Source organism: Stegodyphus dumicola, chromosome X1 (genome assembly GCF_044657685.1).
Source record: "Stegodyphus dumicola isolate Sdum_Otavi_A_Nest chromosome X1, ASM4465768v1".
NCBI lineage: Eukaryota > Metazoa > Arthropoda > Arachnida > Araneae > Eresidae > Stegodyphus > Stegodyphus dumicola.
In genome coordinates, this window is record NC_140780.1 from 81,571,967 (window position 1) to 81,595,567 (window position 23,601).

Consider the following 23,601-nt stretch of genomic DNA (forward strand, 5'->3'; position numbering starts at 1 on the left):
TAGTCGCCATGTTAGCCATTATTTTTGCTATGGTCGAGGTAAGTTCGAAATAGTGTTTGACGTGTATTTTACTAATTTTATGTAATGTATTTGTTATGTTCTTTACACTATCTATAATTAAATTCTTTTAATGTTTAGCTTATAATTCTAATGCTCCTAAATAAACCTGTGTTGAATTATTGTTAGAGTTCAAATCACAGAGCTTGTGTTCCATTTAGTAAAATAACAACTTTTATTCGTTACATCTGCAGGTGTCTGCAGTTAAACTGCTCATATTTATAAACAGAAACAAATTTGTTAATATGTTAGTTTAAAAACAAATAAGCTTAATATTAATGTTCTATCTATAGTCTAATAATTTCTCATGTTAAATATTTATGTATCTTTTAAAACATATCGCGTTAGAATATTCATATTTTTCATTTTGTTGACAGATGTAACATTATTATTCCATACATGTTATCATTAATCCCAGCGTGAACTGCTTTAGAATATTTTTCAGAGCATTATTACACTATGTATGTTATTATTAATCTCAACGAAAAAGAAAAAATAAATGTAATATATTTAAAAAATTCGACAAAATAACTTAACATACATTAAAAATGGAATATCATTTCATTAATACATGCGATAAGTTCGCCTTAAAAGATTATTTAGTTGGATAGCAATTACATATTTGTAAAAGTATTCAATGTATATTATTTTTTGTGTTAAAGATAGTTTTAATCCAGGACAGTCTTTACCAACTTATAAAGCATCTATTAAGTTACATTATAACCAACATTTACAAAAGGCAATCGAAATGCCGTGACTTTGACATATTTTTAACTATGATGTAACATACTAGGAACATTAAAGAAAAAAAATTCTATTTTTTCCTTTATGCTTGTTGAAAAGTAAAATATTAATAAAATGGTACAACATTCATTCTAGTACTTACAATGTAAATTTACATATAAATTTACTATAAATTTTGGTGCAAAGTTCATTATAAAATGCATTTGCTAATATTTAATAGTTATAGCATTCAATATCAAATCATGGAAATATTAGTAATGATACGTCAGTTGCATATATTAATTTCAATACTCAGCTCAATGCCAAATTTCTTCTATATCTGAGATAACATGTATTTTTTGAAAATAATTATTTTATGTCATCTTTTCATTTAAAAATCTCTTTCAGATATATTTTAATGTGAATTATTTTCAAAATTATCCTCATTAGAATGAATGTTGTTCTCTTTATTATGTTTGAAACTGCCGTTACGCTAAAAAATATATTCAGAAAACTATTTATTGCTGAATGTTTAAAATAAGTTCTACTGCTCCTTTTTGACAAAGAGTATCCATTTGAATTGCAGTTGGTTTTAATTAATCGTTGGTTGTATTTTTAAGAACTACTTGATAAAATTCAACAAATTAGTTCTATCTATGAGTTCATCTGAAAAACCTAAAATTTTTATTCCAATTCTGTCATGTGTATATATTTCAAGAATGAAAAAGAATTACAAATTCACTATCCAACAATACTGAGTAATATGTTGTTGATATAGCCAAACTTAAAATGACCCATTTTAAAACCAGATTAAATAAATCATCGTGTATTTTCGGTCATTGAATTTCTTTGGCGTTAAAAGTGTCATAGATTTAGTAAATCCAAGGGTCAAGGTAAGCTCAAATATTTTTTTTCATAGTTCATATTTGCTAAGTTATAAATTTTGCTGATGCAAAAGTTATGTAACTTATGCAAACATATGCTTAGAGTATTTGAACTAGTGTTGAAAAATCACTGGAATTTAAAATGTAATTGACAGTATGCCTTAAAGCTTGTTTTGGTAAAAGCATATTTATGGGTGCCCCTTGGCAAAATTTGGCAGTACATGGATACCGAGTTTGTGCAATTCTTTGACCATGTTATTTTGGCTTGTGTAGCGACGATTTGTATGCCAAAAACCGCCGCTACACGAAGACAGATTGCACATATCCATGTACACATCGACCTATTTTCACTTAAGAAAACATCAGAGAATTGCACAAACTTGCGCTCCCTTGATAATACAGAGAGCACCCTTCAATATACTCTAACTGCTGTTTTTCATAAATTAAAACATTTTAGGCATTTAAGATATCTTCCTGTAAGTTACAACTAAATAAATGACTCTTAAGCAGACTAGAAGGAGTTATACACTTTTTAAATAACGGTGTCAGAAAAATATACTTTTTAAAATATGTAAACCATTGTTTGAAGTATAGAAAAACCTTCCTTAGCAACTATACCTCTTTAAGTGATTATGTCAAGTATTCTGGTGATACAAACATTGATATTAATTATCACTGAGAATCATGCTTTGTGAAGTAACCACCTCCATTAAATATCAAAATTGTACAAAATTATGGAAAAGTTATAGAGTGGTTTTACTGTATACTTAAAGTATATCATATCACTGTTAGATATTGATGATGTAAAAGATATTATCTAATCATAAATATTTCAAGCATTAAATAGCTTAGTGTAAGTCAATAAGTTTTCAGATTCTGACTTTGTACCCTGTCTTTCACTATGTAATATTTTCTATCAACTGTGTTAAGTACCAGTAAGTAAGTTTGTCTTAAATACCACTTAATGTAATCAGGTATCATCTGTTCTGCCTGTAAAACTTAATCGTGATAAGTGAACAAATGAATATCTGTAAAACTAAAGATGACACTCTATGTAAAAAATACAAGTATTAAAATGTCTATGAGAGGAACATTTAAAATATTAAATCCACGATCAATTTTTGCGACATCTAAGATAGAAAATACCCAAACTGACTAGTTAATTCAGAGGATGAATGCATGTAACATCATTGTTCATGTGTTTGTTAATTGTGTAAGTATTGAAGTTCATGCATTAATTGTTGATAACTATATTATTGGCCTTATATATATACTTGCATTTCAAAATTTTGTATATTTTGCCAGTGATCTAAGTATTAAATGCTGTTACGTATAAGTTCATATTATGTGGAAAAGTAGTTTTTGATCTAACACTTTCTGAGAATTTTTTAATGTTGATCATCAAGCTTAAAGCATATGGCTGAAATTACCAGTATTAACTATAATTTAATTATTCTCCTGTTTCAGCATTTCTCAAACTTTTTTCGAATAGAGATTATGTGAATTATCATAATTTGTGAATCACCTTGCTGCTGTTCCCTTCGAAAGCAATTTTTTAGCATATATTACTACTAGTACACTTATATTTTAATATATAATTAAAATCCGTTATATTTCATAATTAAGTCCATTGAAGAAAAGTTATATTTCTAATATTTCAAGATTATTAATGAGAAGGATGATTTGTAATTCTTGCATGGCTCTTTTATATTTGGATATATGATGGTAAGACCACAGTCTTAGTGTATATATGATAGTATATTTGGATATATGGTGGTAAGTACCACAGTTATAGTGCTTTAAATCCATCTTTTACTGCTAAGACTGAGTGGGAAGTCTGTAAGTAGGGTAACCAATAATAAATTTCATAAAATGTCTATCTTACGAGTAAAGGTGATAGATGATTGTCATATGTAACTTTTTAAACTCTGAGATTTTTCAACTAAATTTTTTTGTCTCCTTTGGAAACTTCGGAGGACCATGAGGACAAGCTGTATGATCCACAGATTGAGAAGTGCTACCTTAATACATTTCAATTTCTAGAGAAATTAATCTTAAAAAAAATCTGATCATTATTAAAACTACTTTACAGATTTATTTTATATTACAAATAAATATAGTAAATATCTAATAAACCTCAAATTATTTTCTGCAAAATGAATTATTTAAATTTGTACTGCTTTTGCTTCAAAAATGGATGATACATGCAATTTATGATTTCATGAAAGGACCAAAAGGAATCTTGTTTGCAATTTAATTATTTAATTTAAAAAAAGATTTAAATCATTTGAAATATGTGCAAGTGCATGCAATTATTATGAAGAGATTCTAAATTAAAATGTCACATAACAAATTTAGAATATGTTATGTACTTCTAACGAATGTGATTTTTTCTTTATTTAGGAGCCATGCTTTGAATCCTAAGAAGAAGAGGACTGCACCTTCACAACTAGTTAATTAAAAATAACAATAATATAAATTTTACCTATTTTTTATTTTATTTTCCTTTTGGATAGTTTTCAAATAAAAATAAACCTATTTTTGTTTCTATATTCTGTGTATTGGAATAAAGAGTCGAAATCCATTGCAATATCCAATATTTTCAAAATATGATATTTTTTGAAATAAAATATATGATTATGGAATATTACGTTAAAATGAAATGGTTCCTTATGTAACCTGTATGTTACACTAAAAGGCTTCATCGAATACTTGTAAAGTAATGAGCAAATACTAAGTTAATATCTTGTGTGAATGAATATTATCTTACAGAATTTTTTATTCCATAAAAATCTATCTAAAAATATAATTTTGTTGAATGAAGATTTAAACATTTTTCCCGAAGATTTAAAAAGTCGTTTGAAATAATGATAACAAAAACATTAATCTGAACCATTTAATAAATGAATAGAAAATTTTGAGAACAATTAAATCATCCACAGGAATTTTGAAATAATCATCGTATTTTTGACATCAGTTAAAGAAAGAAAATCTGAGTCATTTTGATTATAGTGATAAATTAGTTCCATTAATAGTAGGATAGAAAATTAAAATTTTAAGGAGTCATTATGCATTATCAATTTTTCATTAAAAAATTTTTAGGTTATTACTACTATCATATCAATTATTAATGCTGAATTCTTTATCTTCAGTTTTTACATTCTTTTCTTAATTTTCTAGGCATAGCAGAGAAAAATATAATTATAGGATCAAGGCATTTCAAAATACATTATATTTTCTTCCTTAAATTTTTAAGATCATTCTATATTCATCATGTATTATAGACACAGTATCAGGGGATTCTGTTCAATTTTTCAGTTAGAATTTGGGACGAAGTTGTGAAGTCATACCTACATTAAATGGAATTGATTATTTGAAATATGACAAAGCAAGAGAGGGCCATCTGTCCAAGGAAAGGAATATTTTAAGGAAAACTTCATGTTACACAAACATTTACACAGGCAGCCCATTCTCTAGGATTTAAATCTAGAGCCAAATGCTAGTGTTCAGCTTACTGTCTGGCTGCCTGTAGGCAATAAATGTTTTAGTAGAAGGAATACTTGAAAAATTAAATTTAGGACTAACTAATTCTTCAATTTTGTATTTAATGAGAAGAATGTAATTTATTAATAAAGTTTTAAATCTGGGAAAATACCTGTACAACTGTCCGATTAATTAATCTATTATTTCAATTAATGGTCAGTAGCAGAAGAGATTAAGAAGCATTTATGCCTAAAAGAATTATATGTTGTAATTAAAATGAATAATGCAATTAAGCATGAAAATAATTTTGGATAACTTGTAATAACTGAATTTATGTTCATTGTTGAGTTACATAAGTAATTTTTTTTAGAATTTGAAAAAATATTTAGAATTGTTTATTGAAACAATTTCATTAAAATATTTTTTTACTGTAATCATATCCAATTGCAGTCTCTTTAGATTACACTGTTGGGTATAAGGAGAATGATTTGGTTTAGTTTACTTAAGTATGGCAAAGCACACTAGGACTATCTGCCTAAGTGGAGAAATGCCTTTGTGGAGGACTTTCGAAGGGAAACTGACTTATATACATGTTACACATGGAGAAAACCATGAAACTACCCATACAACCAGCCCATTCGCGGGATTTGAACCTCGGGCCGAACTACCAGTGTTCAGCGGAGGATTTCTAGAACATTACTAATTTATTGCCAAAAAACCATTAAGTCTAATACACAAGTTTTTTTTCCAGCTATTTCGTGATGCATATGTAACTTTGAGATGTCTTAAAATTCAATAAAGGAAAGTAATGCAGATGTAAGAAAAACATAAAATTTGAGCTTCTTTTTAACATTGGAAATATTTTGAAAGAAAATGTTGTATATCTTTTAGAAAATTTAAGGTATTTTTCCTTAAAAAAAAACTTAATATTTAAAGTTACATAACTTCCCTTTCCCCACAATTAAATAAATGCAGCATATTTTGTTACAAGCAGTAGCTGTAGACATTTCACATAAAACATATGTTCTACATGTGTAATTATTTATAGTAATATTACAATCAAAATATTTAATATTTAGGAATACATCCTTTTTGTATTTTGTATAAGACAAATATGTTCTATATGCATAATTATTTGGAAGAACTTTTAAGTAAATTATCTGCAACTTTTACATATATATCCTTTAAAATTTCACATGAAAATACATGTTCTTACATAATCACTTGCAATAACCTTACAAGCAGAACACTAGTAATCTACAAATATTTCATTTAGTAATTCACATTCAAAAATTACGATCTACTTACACTATTATTTCCTGTAAGCTTTACAGATGTTTACATTGGTAAATCACATATGAAAAACATGTTATACTTACACGATAATTTCCTGTAACATTACAGATCAAAGATCTGTAACCTTTACAGGCATATGCTTCGGTAATCAACATACAAAAACTTTGTTATGCCTACAGAATAACTTCCTGTAACATTACATGTCAAACATCTGTAACCATTACAAGTATAATCTCTGTAAAGTTACTAAGAAAATTCCTGTTTTGATTACTCAAATAATCCATGGCATCCCAGTTTCCACGACTTTTCTTAGTAACTTTACAGATTTTTTTTTACAGTGTGGCACAAGTTTCAAGTTTGAATTTCGTCTAGAAAAATGACTAAAGCCACAAAATTATCTAGCTGAGCTCGCAATAGGACGTAAACTGCAGATGAGGCTGCTGAAAAGTCTAATACTAAAACATTGAAAAACCATCTACTTAAATATTCTGCTAACTAGTTTGCGTTTTGGTGAAGTCTACGAAAAGTAAAAGTTATAGTAAAAGTTTAAATTACAATAATTGGTTAATTAACATGAAATAGCTTATGCGTTTCGGGAATTAAATTCCATTTCTCCAGCAATGTGGTTTTCAGAAAGTTTATGTCTATGTGCAATTTCTTTTACAAGGTATATCCATGGATTCTCTAACGGGTTAAGATCAGAAGATTTTGCTAGCCACGGTATTCCCACAATGTCTCCTTTTCAAGGAATTCTTCAACAAGGTTTGCTCGATATGGTCAAGAATTACTGTCCCTAAATAAAAAAATCAAATCTATATCTGAAAAGTCTTACATAAAGTTCTAAGACCTCATTTCGATATCTCTAGCTGGTCACAGATCTGCTGTTGATAACATGTAAGGGCGGCGAACGTCTATCGATCATTATTCCTTCCCATACCACCATACCTGTATTACTGAAATGATCTCATTCCAAAATGTTCGAAAGAATATTTTGCGTTCCTGACTCCCTCCAGATGTAAATGTTTAGAATCAGATGTTAAACTAAACTTCTTCTCATCAGTAAAGAGAACATGAGACCATTGCTCTTAACTCCAGTTCTGATGTTCATTGCACCAATTAAAGCCATATCTCTTTTGTTGTGAAGACAGTGAAACACATACGTTTCGCTTTCTGGCATAAAGACATTTTTTCATTAAGTCTTCTGTATGGAGTTTGCAATGATGCAACTGTTCCAGTGACTACTGCAAGTTCTGAACGTAACTGCTGAGTAGTAGCCTTCCTGTTACGAGAAGCAGTTTCTGCCGTATGTCCGGTCACTGTATGCTCTTCTCATTTCATAGCGTAGATATCGAATTAAAACTTTAACTGACGAAATCAAACGATAGTTTATTGATCATTTGCGTAAACAGTTGATTAATTAATCATTTTTGATTTCTCGGATATGCATAAAAATATGCATACAATTATTATTTCATATATTTATAATTTATATCAAACGTCCATATTAAGGCACGTTTCATAGTTTACCTGAATTTTTATTTCTTTTTAATTTATCTGTATTTCTTGAACAAACCCTATTCAACATAAAATGGAAGGAGACGTAATTTGCATTTCGAAAATTCATGTGTTTAATATACTGCTTAAAAATCGTTAACTTCTGCGATAACTTTTGCTTCATGAAATACTTGTCAGGATATCAGATCACAGAAGAGAAGTGTTTGGACTGAATAAAACGGGAAATAGCATGTTAAGGAATATATGCAACTGAAATATGTCCTTCAAATTTATTCAAGCAGAACTATACAACTGCATGCTTTACTTCTTTCTTGCGAAATAAAATAGTACGCGGTAAACAGTCTGATGTTAAAACTATTACAATCAGGAACAAGAGATACTTAAAATGAGCGTGACAGCGGGATTTTAGACGGATCATCATACCGATATACTAACCATTGCACCACAAGGGCAAAGAGAGTAATAGCTTTTATTCCTTACATTTCTTCTTGCCTTAAGTAGTTACGTGGATCTAATCACATAACTCTGGTAGTTCGATCCGGATTCAAACGTGGGAGACTGAAATGACTCCATGAGCGTTTCCTTAAATTTCCCAATAAATGACTGAATTTACGAGACAGTTTCCCTTAGAAATCCTCTGCAAATTCCTCTCTCCCATCTTAGGTGGAAAGCATTATTTGTGTACTTTGCTATCATCGATTAAACCAAATCAAACAAATATCGTCTCTTAAGAGGGAGAATAATAGGGTTAGACGACCTGCAGTCACATAATCATTCTAAGTGACAAATTATCGTTCACTTGTTTTGCTTCATAAGAGGCAAGGGACAAGTTTCATTGATTCCTTACTCTTTCAGTATTCCGTTGTCCATACCATACATTTAAATAATAATGACTAATGCAATAAAATGATTAATGCAGACAGACAGAAGACTATTATTTAGGGAATCGATAATGATTATTGTTGATAACATTATATGTATATATATATGTGTGTGTGATGTAACAGCTTTAGTCGTAACTTAAATAATCAGACGATAAGTTTAAAAAACAGGATCCATTTATTATTATTCAGGAGAAATAGCAGTCACAAAATTCATATCTCCGGAGTAAATAAAAAAGAATTACTAATAACTTTTTGTGTGAAGTTTACTGCATTGTTACATTAAAGAAAAAGCTCCGATATTCCTTTTGCGAGTCTTTTTATAGCCTCTGGAAAGGCGGAGCTTCCAAGAAATGACGTCAGCCAATCCAGTTTGCTTTAAATATTTCCAGAACATTCTATAACTGTACGTGTAGAAAAGGCGGGGAAAACAACTTGACTACGTGGCTGTGGATTTAATTCCACGTACTTTCAAATAAGAGAACGTCACCATTAAAAATGAAAAGAACATACAGTTAGAATTTTAAGTTTATTCTTGACTATGGAATTTTATTATTACATATATATATATATATATATATATGTGTGTGTGTGTGTGTGTGTGTGTGTGTGTGTGTGTGTTTAATGCGTGCTCCTAATTAATAAGAGAAGCGTCATTCATAAAATAAATAAAAGTTGCCAAGTATTTTGTCATATACATGTAACAAAAATAAAATTGAAAATTAAACTGTCAATGCATCCGCCTTTCGTAAATCTATTTTCCTTTCGATTGAAAAGTTAGATGAAAGTCGAACAAATACAATTTTTATTAAATCAATATTAGAAATTTCTAGAGTAAGAGTATTCTAAATGTCATTAACAATTCAACTCTTTTCTCGTATCTATATTTCAGTTTTTATTGATTAAATTATTAGAGCGCTTTCATCCCGCCACATTTTAACTTTGATTCCATATTTAATTCAAATGGCTAGCTCGGAAATTATGCTGATTTACCTTAATCGCATAAATGTACCAAAATTTTCCTTTTAGGAACTTAACTTTTTCTTTAACATTAATTTATATTTTAGAGGCTTAATTTCAATTGTAGGCTTTGTGAATATAAATTTTTCCTTAAATATTCTCTTTGTGGGTTGCGAAAGCATCGTCAATTACTATAAAATACCAGGTTTTCTTCATTTAGCAAATTAAGAGTCTTCACAGATAATTCAACTAGGGTGAGGTAATTACATGGCTCTAAACCTATGGCATGCATAATGGTGGAAAAGATAAACTAATTTAAATTTGTTTAAGATAGACGTATTGTCTTTACGCAGAAGATAGTTTAGTACAAACACTAAATGAAATTCTGATTATGCTTCTTCTACAGCCAATTTGGAAAAAAAATCGTACATTATTTATAGAACTAACGGCAAAAGTGTAAATTGCCTTTTAGAGAGATCTTTGATGAAAGCTTTCATTTATTATCACCAAGAAAGAGGCTTAATAGAAAAATTAACTCAATATAATTTCTTATAATTTCCTTATTAGGCGCATATGTGTTGCAGATTTACTCACAGCCATTTGCGTGACACAGTTTGAGTAATAAAATTAACAGCAATTGACTTAAGTATACGTTTTAATGAAAACAATTGTTATATGAGGCAGCTTTTTAATGACGAAATATTTCACCGTTCTCAATCTTATTCAGAATTAAGGGACCTTCTTTCCATAAACTTTCAGATACAGTAAATTTACGATATTCAGTCATAAAACACCTTCACATTAAAATATTTCTATGATATGTTTTTTCTTTAGTTAATTATCAATGAAGTTTCTTACGCAAACAAAATTAATTCATTCTGAGATACTGAACTTAGGGTATATATTGTTGCCTATTTAATTTTAATCTGATTATCTCACAAAATAACTCGAGCAAATTCTTTTCTAGCGCAGGACAAATGTATTGATTAATTTAAACTACGCTAAAGATCTCTAGAGATTATGGCCGATTACGCTTACAAAACTCTAATCAATCATCTTCAGGAGAATTACATAAATAAAGATTTACATTAAGCTGGCCGTAAGAGATAAAAACAGTAATTAGTGCAAGTTCGCTGATCTCTACATGCGGGATTGACTCCTTACAAAATCTGCGATTATTAGTTTACCCATTACTTAATTTAAATGAACTTTAAATTAATCGTGTAGAATACATAATTGCATTTTAAGGTCGATGTGCATAGCACTGAATAATTCTAATTTATCGTTACTTAGTGACATTTTACTATCTTTCGTATTACCTGATAAGGTGTTCATATTGCAATGATAAGTTTAACTATATAATAACAAGATTATAAATCTTACTTATACCTTATGCTAAATTTCTATATTTATACATCAATAACCTTATCTTCTTCAAAAGCCTGAATTTTAATCTGGGCATACGATTAGAAACATGATTTCGCTCACCCCATTTACAGTGCAAGAAAAACTTCACTAAATGAGTTTTTTTAAAACATCGTCCTTTTGTTTAGTTTATTCACACGCGTTTCTTTATTGCTTAATCTTACAACTGCTTCCCTTAATCACTCTTTTCAACATTTTTATGTCTTTTTGCTCATTTTATACTGGGTTCTTTCCCCTAATTCGCATAATGTTTTCCCATTATTATGCTTAAGAAATATCTCGAACCATTTGTTCTCTAAAAATATAAACCTTACTAATCAATAACTTTTATAAATAAATATGATTGCAATTTTGCAATAACGCAAAGTTCCGTATATATTATTTAGTCAATGTTTCCTAAATATTATTCAGACGCATTGCCAAGTATATGGTTAGGTTAGGTTAGGTTATTTAATTACGGCAAAGCCTCGAGGGCTATCTGCCTAAGAGAAGGGATGCCTTCGTGGAGGACTTTCTAAGGGAATTTGGCTCGTATACACGTTACACATGGGGAAAACCACGAAAACGCCCATGCAGCCAGCCCGTTCGCGGGATTCGAACCTCGAACCGAACTACCAGTGTTCAGCGATTTTACCGCTCGGCCGCTGGTGGGCCTTGCCAAGTATATGAGTGAGCGAGTAAAGAAGCTTGTTTTTAATTTCAGATAACCGCATAATAAGCCTAATAAACTTATACTTCGACTAGAAGGCCATCTCAAATACAGTACAATTTATGTGTGCGCATTGAGAAATAAATTTTTCTATAGTTTATCATCACAAAACTTTTACCCAAGTTTTTGGAGAAGGCAGTATTTGAATAGCAATTCAAAATTCACATCTCATATAAAACAATTAATTATCAGTGATACGGAATTCATGAATTACCTTCATACAGAAATTGTAAATTCCCAGTTAATCCTCAGGCAATGAAAGCTTCATCTTCGTTATTTCTAATATATATTTCTGGGCTCAAATACTTATCCTTGTGAATCCGTTATTCACTTTTTAACTTCCTTACCTCAACTCGGTACAAAATATATACCTGTTTAACATATGCATATATTCAAAAATTTGCACGGCTAAAAACATGTACACTACTTTTCATTTACAAACGTTAACAGAAACTAAATGTTTCCTGTAAACAAGCATTAAATCTTGTAAATGTCTCGAGTACCCGAAAGCAGCTCATCATATTAGTTCACATTATTTTAAACATTTTCACGTTCAGAGAAACCCAGAATTAATACCATTTCTTATTTAGTTTTTGAATTCCTTGTGATCTAACAGCTTTAAAGTTTTAATAAATCTACAGAATACAACATATGTCATGTCTTTAGAGAACTAATACATGCTGGAACTAAATATGTATATAAATAAGTATATGCTGAGCCTTCAGATGAATGAAATATCTTTTCATCTTCTAATGCAAGTTTATAACGAAAATATTTTACTTACGAATTTGAATTTCGTGCGAATTCGTACGAATTCGAATTTGAATTAATGATAATATGAACTGATTTTTTTCTCTTATTTATCTGATTCTAACTGTGTTATGGTCTGTAAGTTAAGTTCTATTCAACTTGATGTTAAAGGCATTAGGAACAAGATTGGTTTTCTAAAAAACAAAATAAAAATCTAACAGCAAATTTCATGTATATTTTTTTGGCTTTGGTTATAAGTAAAAACCAAAAGCTCTTGCTCCTTTCATCATTATAAGGTAACCTAATCTAATCAATTCACTGTAAATAATATTTGTTTAAAACTTAAATGAATTAAAATTATAATCTGCAATAAAGCTTTTTTCTAGAATTCAATCCTGCAAAATTATCTTATTTTTAAATGCAGTTTATCTATCTCATACTCTGGTTTAGCTGAAATCAGAAAGTCTTCTATTTTATCAAAAATCTTTCATAACGAATTTACTTATTCCTGTTTCATTTCGATCGGACTTTTAAGACAAATAACGAAAATACCTGTAAGAATAAATATGTTTCAGATGTTTGTTAAAAGCTGTTTTTCAAACTAATAATTTAATTACAACTAGCATTGATACGAATAATACTTATCCTTCGTATTTGCTAGACTTCTTTACTAGAAGCATGTGGGTGAACTCAACTCTCATTACTCAACTGAACTTGACAACGCTTTCCTTCTTTTGAATTAATACCCTTTAGGACAAAGTTCAGGCTCTGATAAATGTTATTGGCGGTGAAAGCAGACTTTCTTGACCCAACTTTTCTAGGGTATTGCATGATAAAGAATGTTCACGACAACTTTTCATCCTAAAATTTGTAGTGCGTTTAACTGTTTACTATGTAAACTAGCTTTTCCGGTGTACTAGATTACATAAGAGGATGATTTCCTTTTGCATAATTTTTATTATATTTGCCTATATTTGTAGCAAAAGAAAATTGCATTCTGTCACATCTACTTGCGAATACGAATATTTATGCATTAAACACCGTATCCACAAAATTCCATTTCCGGACTTTATTTTCTCAACAGTTGAGACTTTTAAATTTAAAGAAATTGATTTTATAAAATCCATTGCCATCCATTGGCCAATCCACTGGCATTTATTCTAATAAGCAAGCTCCAACTATATTTCTCATGTAAAACTTTTTAAACTGATATTTTTAGAACCAAATAAAAAATAATCTGTGATATGTCCATGTGCTTAATTTATCGATTTGTAAATATGTTCTAAATGTTAAAGTACATATGGCACAAATATATTTTTTTAAAACTTTCAAAATTATAAATGTATTGTTATGAAATTTAAATCTACACCTGAAGAGATCAAGCCATAATTTTTATGCAAATTGATGCTCGTGTTATCTGAGAGCAGAAAACACTTTGAGAGCATATAATAATCTTTCCTTTAGCTGGTTGTTTCGCTTATAATCTCTGCAGCAATCTGTCTATTAAACACAATGCTTTAGATATTGGGCCACTTAAACATTTCTTCCTTTATATTCTCATATTTTTCTGATCTTCATAGCTTGCCAGGCCTTTTTTAAAGTGTAATCTGAATGAAATCCTGTCACAGTGCTTTAACTTATGTTTTATGAGATGTAAATCCCAAATTCCTGCTAAGCATAATTTCTCCAAACTGTTGGTGTCTGGAATTTGAGGACAATTTTATCGGTGAGGATACTTAGGTATAGTACATGTAAGGTTATCGCAGGCAAATCACATCGTAAATTTAAAACTATTTTGAACTCTATGATACTTGAAATCAGTTTCCAGAACACGTTTGTGGAAAGTTCCACATGTAAAGTTTGAAAGGTTCTGCATGTAACACAGTCAGAAGCTTGCGCTCGTAACCAAGCAAATTGCTTAACATATTTCCCAACAATTTTTATAAAGCATATAAGAGTGATAAGTTTCATTTTTTCCAAATGGTTTTCGATCTGATTTTCTGCCTAATATATTCCCAAAATGCTTCAGCCATGTAAGCCATAAATCTTGCTACTCTTCTCGAGGAAACTGATTGCGAGTTGAAGAGGATAAAATGTTTAGCATATTTTATTTTTCGTAAGAATATTCATATCTGGATGTTTGACAAATGTTCTCTTAAATTAATGAGCCATAAAGATATAAAATCCTTTACATCCTCCTGTATGCAAGCGTAAATTAGCACAATATTTATGCCAATCTCTTGCTAGTTTCATGTAATGAAATTATAACTGAAAATCTTAGACAATCAAGATTTAAATAGGATCGTACACTATATGTTCATATTTACGAATCCACATCTATTCAAAACCATAAAAAGAATACTCATGAAAAAAAGGAGGCAATGATTTCAAACAACTTCATGTAACATTAATTTTATATATCTCGAAAGACAAAGGTAACTTCTGAAGACATATCGATAATTTATGAGTTTTTAGATGTTATAGACAAATATCGATACTTTTAGCAACTTAATCAAGCTGAGCCTTCTCGAAAATCTCTGCTTATATTTACCAACTGCTTGGTTGTCATTAAAATTACCTAAAATCTATACATACAGGATTCATTCAAAGATTTTTGTGTATCTGATAGGTTATCACATTCTTTAAATATGTTCCTTTAATACTTGTGACTCTCTTTTGCATGTTTTGCTTTCATACCTTTAGAGGAAACAATATGGTTTATGAAAGCTGCATTAATTACACCCTTTTTTCTTAAGCAGAAGAAATTTCGTGCATAATGTTTATTTAAAAAGCAAAGTGGTTACAAAATAGGCATTTATTTTCTCTTTTAAATTTAAATTTTGTTTTATCCTCTACATAAAATGCAAAACTTATTTAATTTATGCTAGATTTTATTTCATTCCAAATTACCTTTATTTATCAACCTCATTACCACTTTCTCCGTGAAGCGCGAATCAGTATTAATGAGGAATAATTTTATAAAAAGTCAAAACTCAAGCGATATAGTTTAGGTTGTCGTTGGTAAACTTCCTTCTGCTCGTGACCGATAAGCACGCTATGCTTTGATAAAATAAAATCTTCTCAGCTGACAGCTACACTTACGAATTCAGTTGAGATTAAAAACATGGTAATCGTTACCATCATTTTTTTTTTACTGGCAGATTGTGAACAGTTGCAGTGTAACCCAGTCCGTTAATCTATACAAGGCCAGATGTGGTGGCCTCTTTATTATGGAGGCACCTAATAGGTGGGCCACCATCGCCTCCTATGAAGGGAAGTACCAGTTACAACCATGCCTTCTCCGGTATTCGAACTCAAGCCCTTCGGAATCGCAGTCAGGCTTCCCTAACCACTATACCGTCTGGGCGGCTATTGTTACCATCATAGCCAGATTTAAATAGAATCTGTTTTAGTGCTGAGAAAAGTATGACTTATATTTGAACATAATTTTTATTTAGTTCTAGTAAACTTCAAAGTACAGTATGTTTCAGTTGGTTATCATAAATAAAACTCATTTCCCGAATTTTAAACTGTTATTTGTACGAGCATTAAGCATGAAAACCATACTTCAAGTTCTTGAATAGATGTCGTTTCATAACAATGACTATCATCATGTAAGCCTATATATAAATACATTCGTTTTAAACCTTTTAATTTATTTATACTTGAAAATGCAGCTCTTGAAATGACACATTAAATATATTTTGTATTTTAACCCTTTACTTCACCAAATTCCTTTCGATATTCAATACCATATGGGCAGTTTTTTCATTTAAAATTAATTGACTATGTCCTACCGGTTGTTGAGTGCAGTAATAATTTTAAATGAGTCGTAAAATTATCCACGTTATAGTTTCATATTTGTTGAAAAATGAATCTTTGTAACTTTTTACTCAACGCGAAATACGAAATTATCGCTTTTGAAGTGCTTTGATAGCTTTACCTTTCACTGAGCGTGCGTGCAAAGAAGTGGGATTTACAGGATTCTATTTAATTTCTTTTATTCATGCTGCGTATGGAGAAAACTGCGAAGATTCCACGCAGCCAGTCCGTTTGCGGGGCTTACAATTCAAACTTTTAAGTAAATGATGTTTAGCTCCATGAAAATTAAGCATACAAGGTAACATAGGTTTTTGAAGCATAGGTTTTTGAAGAACAAGGTAACTTTAATGGCGTATTTTAGTTTTCGTTCTTATTTTTCAATATTCTGGAATTAGCTAATTGTTAGGTAATGAATATGGCAAAGCATAGCAAGGCTATTTTCCTCAGGATGGATGTCTTTGTAACGGAATTTTCTCCAAGAATCTATATTATATTCAGATTGTAGGTATTGAAAACGATGAAAACTCTATGCCACCAATCCGTTCCCCAGAACTCGAACACAGAAAGAATAAAAATGCATAAAAATAAGAAAATAAAATAGAATAAATAATAAAAAAATAAGAAAATAAATGCTAAGCTTCAAGAGGGTTTTTTTTTTTTTTTTTTTTTTTTTCAAAAACTATTATTACTTTTGCATTAAACACCGTATCCACAAAATTCCATCTCCGGACTTTATTTTCTCAACAGTTGATAGTAGACATATAAAAATCTTTTAAAGGACACAAATATTCATGTTATGAGACTTTTAAATTTAAAGAAGTTGATTTTATAAAAATTAAAACATTTAACTTTTATACGTTTCTCCAGTCCTTTTTCTTACATTTAGGAATATTTTGTATTAAGTTTGTGTGAGCATGTGTAATTTACACTTCAGTCTGCATAACAATGCTCTTTACTTATTAACATCAGAAATCTTTTTCTAAGCATATATTTCATTTTTAGTTACTTACATACACAAATATTTCGTTTTCAATTTTTATACAATGTCTGAACATGATCGTAAACTTTGGAAGTAAACATTTATGTCAGTATCTGTCGTAAGGGACTCAAAATGCGGAAGGGTCGGCATAGGAAAATTTAGATTTCGTAGTTATTGCAAAATTTATGTTTCTAATTTACAAATGCCATAATATGAATATTATTCTTATTTAAAACATTTTTGTAGTTGGAAATCTACTTACATGATCAACAGTTACGAAAAATACGGTTATTAAGATGCATGATGTATAATGGAAATAAGGAGCAGATTTAAGATTGTTCTCTTTTTCAGAATTTGAGCCTATGGCTATTTCTACAAACTGATAATGCTTTTACGTCAAAAGCATGTATGTTGTTTCTATAGCACAAAATGCTTCAAGACATTATCAAATCGCGATTACATCTATCGACCATCCAGTACCAAATAAAATTGATATCAATAGTTACTATACTATAGAATTACGCTCTCACACTATAAACTTATACTATATTGCACTACAAAAACGATATTGCGCTGTATAAATATAATTATAAGCTATATTATACTGAATTTTAACGCGTTATAAATGAATATGATAACAGCCAATTCATATGCATGTTCCAAAAGTTCCTATTAGCTATGAAAAACGTCTTAAATATTTTTAATCACAAAATTTAGTTTCCGCAAATGCATGCAATAGATTTCGCTTTACTCTTCTGTAATTTTACCAAGCTTGTATTGTTGTTTATCTCTAGTTCATTAAATTCTGGCATGTCCTTGAGTAAGCATGGTGTGGTATAAAACATTAGTGCCGTTGGTCAAAGACCTCGGGCAGCATTGGTAATGGCGTTTGTTCATCCAATTTCGATTGAGAATGAAGCGGATGATGGAATGCAGGGGTCTCCCATCATTATCTCTGCCACAACGCTAGAGGTTAAAACAAGAAGCGTTCACGAAATATCTTAGGCAAAAGTTCCATGAGCTGAGTTATGCTAAACTGGTATATTTATACTTCATATAAGGATTAAACTACTTAATTATAAGCTTAGGTCACTGTTTTTTTTTCTATTCACCTAAGTATAAATGCCTTCCCTTTCGCATTGCAGATTTTTTGTGCATAAATATATTTCGATTTTGATGGGCATAGCACCCGCAGATAATAATAAGTATGATAAGTAACCTTCCGTTACTTAAATAGTAGTAAGATAAGTGAGTAAACAAATAACCCCAGAAAATTAAGTAACAGATAAGTGAGTAAGTAAGATACCGGATAAGTAAGTAAATATGTTGTAGGGATTTATATTTATTTTAACTAACAAGTTTTATTTTAAACTTCTTATAAGCCTTCATTCCCCTAATTTTCAAAGCAGAATATTTAAATTTGGTAGCGAATGGGAAGGAATGCAAATTCTACGTTGAATAAATAATTTAAAAACCGAGTTTCGGTAGGAAAGAGAAAGTTTTAGGCTACAGTCGCCACCTCTGCTGTTTAAACGTTTGCTCCCAGAGTTATTGCTTGTTCACGTGGCTTAATTGCATTTACTTGCTGCCACTAGTTTCAACGGGGGTTTAAGAAACGGTATCCATCTGAGCCCTGAAGTTTAGTTCTACCACTTGTACATATCTTCAAATTTTTAGTTACATTATCTGATTTCAGTTACCGCCCAAGGAAAGGGGTAGATTGTTAGAGTCGAGTTGACGCATTGTAAGTTTTAAAGAGTTAATAAAGAGTACTTTTAACCCTTCTTCTGTGAAATTACTCCTCTTCTAGTTGTCACACAAAAGTGAATGTACTGAACTCTACAAAGTAATCATCAGATAGTAATACGTGCCCAGGTAATGGCATTCCCATACACTTATTAATTTTTGAGGAACAATTCATTTGGGCATTTCTAATTTTATGCCCAGTTCTTGACGATTACTTATTAAGAATGAATATTTACTACACAATTTTTGCTTATTTTCGGTTTGTGACAGACAAAAATAAACTTAGGTTGACATTTCGTTCTTCCTTTCCGGTAATATTTAAATTTAAAATGAAACCTTGGCTGTCATTAACTCATAGCAAGTATTTATACTTTCTTTTTTAATAATTGTCCATATTAATTCATTTTTAATTGAAAGGATTCTTTCCTAATATGACGCTTTTTTTCGTCGACAAATCAAAACTGCTACTTCGGAAAATAATCTGTTTGTTAGTATAACAAAACAGTAAGACCAACTGATATTGGAAAAACATTTCATGTGCACCTAACACAAATATCTATAGCATCTATTTGTTTGAAAAATGTTACTTTTTCTTTAAATTTCTTTAAAAGAAACTTCATAATAACAAATCCAAATTTATGCAAAACGCAAGATTTCCCCTTTATTAAAGAATTTTGTAATAAGAAGAAAGTTTGCATTTCTAAATATCCTGAAACATTTCATGTAAATTTTCTTCATACAATTAAAACATTTCATTTCGTATTAACTCGTTTGTACTGACAGTATCATTATGAAAACTACATTAAAGTCGTTTGACTTCTAAATTAATTCATTAAAGCTCTCTTTTTAAAACTCTTCTTTTAAAAGCGTTCTTTTTTGAACTCTCTACTTAAAATGGAATAACATTTTAGATAAATTAGAGGTTATAAATACGGGATAGCTTCACGGGATAGCTAAATTTTGTCTCATTTTAAACGTAATTTTAGCATACCTTGGATACTTTAATATTTATCCTTAAATTTAGGTTTAACTGTCAACTATAAAATTAAGAAATTGTAGAAGTGAAAAAAAAATTGTTTTGAGTTCCTGTTACCATGTATTAGACTAACAACTATAAGACTCTAACAAACATCGAATTAAACATTATTAATAAAATAGGTTAGGTTCTTCACATTACAGGCAAACTGCATTGCGTCTAATGAGTTTCCTCAAAAAAAAAAGGAAAATTTTAGTTTACTTTTTTAAACACTGAACTCTCACAATCGTACATTAGTAATTCTTACGTAATAGTAAAAATAGTAATTGCTCTTCAAATTCATTCACCTTCTACGGCTTTATTTTTCCTATTTCCATTTTTAAATATTTCAACAGAATACAAATTCCAATAACAGGATATGAATTTTCATTCCACCACTGGAAAGAGGGATTATTCCGTTACTTGACATATAGTATAAATTTTTGTTTATTTATAGATTATTTGTGCATGCAGACGTGCATGAACAAAATTTTACACAATTCTATTTTCTTATATAACTCTAAAGTACCTTCAAAAATTCTCTACAATAGGATGTAAACGGGTGCGGCAGCTTTGTAAAAAGAAAGGCTTGACTTGGAGTATGGCGCTATTTATTCTTTGAATAGCGCTTGTTCTGTATAGCAGCATAATACCGTAGACAAATTTTGACTATCGTTATTAGATTAAATTTATTATCATTATTTTCTTGAGAAAAATTGTTTGGGTATGTGAAAATAGTCGGAGACCTCCCCAAGTGATTGAGTTTGGAAATATACCCTACTCGCCTTTTATTGGGGCAAATATATAAAATATATGCAGCGCCTACTTTTAGTTGCTACGTGGTTATAATTGGATACGGAGAGGTTGTAGACGACTGTGACTGACTAATTAAGTTAAAATAAAGCATGGTTGCGTCAAAAGATTTATTCAAAAATTAAAGCTGTAGTTTAACAAAAGATTTTATAGAGAAAAAGAGCCTTTATTAGTTTTTTTTTTTTTTTTTTTTTTTTTTTTTTTTAGGAGGAGGGCTTTTAGCTTTTGCTTTGACTTAGAGCATACTTTAGGAATAAGAAGAAAAGAAAAAAAACAAGGGAAAAAATTGTCGAGTTATAACTAGAAGAAGGATGTAAAAATGGAGGAGAGAAATGAGAAGAATGCGATGATAATGCTCAAGCATGCGTGAGATAAAAGGGAAATTACTGAAGATGTATCAGCCTCGAGAAAGATGATCAGCTGTACAGAATGATTCAGAGTGTATGAAGGAGAACGAGGCGAACGAAAATTCCTCTGAGAAGAAAATGCAACTATCTGCGTAGTGAACTTTTTGTGATGTGTATAATGCAAAGAAATATCTAACGTTTGACTCCCAAAGTGGTGATCAACCTAAACTCTGTCTTCAGAACTCTTTTTTAATTAGTGAAGGAGGTAGGAAGGTGAGTGAGCATTGAAATTCCTGATTTAGCGATTCAAAATATCGGCTTTTGGCACCTATTCACGACGGGCGATTACTCGAGGAATGTGTTCTTGAATATGATGTATTATAAAGAAATTTTTCTGGACTGATATTTAGCTAACGACTTAAAATATCGATTTCTGTCTTCAGACTGATGATGAGCAAAGACCCGGGCGTTGAATTCCTGTTTACGAAGTATTATAAAGGGACTGGTCTGGGCTGGTATTAGCTAGCAACTTAAAATATCGGCTTCCGACTACCGTCCGGATATCCGAGGGCGAAAATCCGGACGGGTATTCCTGTCTAAGTGTCGTAATGCAACTGTACTGAACTGACATTTCGCATGACAGAGAGGATGATTTCCCGCTACGAACAACGAAGATCAGAATGAAAATCTGTAAGTGACTGTGTTATGATGGGTTGCAATCATTCATTTGTAGTCAGATCCCAGATTCCTGAAATCTGCTCATGCAACTATTCTTCAACTTCTCTTAGTTGTAGAGTTGATTATGCAAATCAGAAGTTTTGCATTTCGATATGTATTTAAAGAGATTTGTCCCACGATTAGAATAAAGTCATTATTCTTGAATTTATTTCAAATTTAATACGTTAATGTGGTACTTAGGGACATGTATAAAAAATGAATAATTATATATGTATGATTCTGTTACTGTATGCGTTATCTGTCCGCGACAGTATATTTAAAGAATTTTAAATTGTGTTATGTAAACGAACATGGGTTAATAATTAACGGCTGCATATTAACCATCAAGTTGTTCATATGGAGGAAATATTAAATATTATAGTTTATAAAATTTTTGTCCAGAATTATTTACCATTTAAACTATACAACAAAAACTGAAATCTTTAGCTTGCTGTAGTAGTCGTCCAGCCCATATGCAAATTTGGAAAAATGAATTTTTTCAAATGTAAATGGAATAAAAAGTCCAAATAACTTTAATGCAATACTTTTAACAAAATTATATTTTATAAAAGGGCACTGAACACCTTTGTCTAATAATTATATCTGGAAATTTCTTTAATCCTGAAATAACTTTTGACGGATTTCATCTAAACCTTTGAAAAGACAAAAGAGATAAATACTCCCGTTTTTAAGTCAGTAAACGGATAAGTTGTATTTAAGTCAGCTATTAATGAAATCGAGTTTTTAAATTTTTCCCCAATGGCGGGCACTTGCCTATAACGGCATCGGCCATTCCTAAGACCAGAAGTGGTGGCCATTTTATTGTGGAGGCACCTAATAATAAAAACCACCGTTAGCTCCTATAAAACATAGACAGCCACCGTTAGCTCCTATGAAGAGACACCCATGCCTTCTTCGGGATTCGAACCCGGGCCCTTCAGTATCACAGTCAGGCTTCCCTAACCACTATACGGTATGGGCGGCAGTGTTTTTAATATTTCTCTTTTGATTTAGCTTAACGTGATCTTATTTCAGCTACAGCAGAAAGCTTACCCTTCAGATGGGCTTTCCTTTGAATTAGAAAGGAAATTATAATTTACGTTTACAGCCTTATTAATAATTTACGTTTACAGCCTTATTATAATAACCAAAGGTATACTGAAGTAATTATTTTGACAAAGACTTCGTTTATTTTTTTTAATCCTAAGGGAGAAAAAAGATAGTGTGCTAGAGGAAATACTAACTGATTGCACATACTAATATACTTTTCAATTTTGTTCTATTTCTCTGAACATTTTACTATTTTAATTACATCAGATTATTATTTTTAATATAATAAACTCAAAATATACATACATAAACAAAGAGAATCTGGAGTCGAATGTAACATGATCAATTACAAGTATTTCAGTCTAACAATTACTTTTAACTGTTTATTGTAATCATTTTCTTTGTGTTAAGAATATAACTTTCTTTATT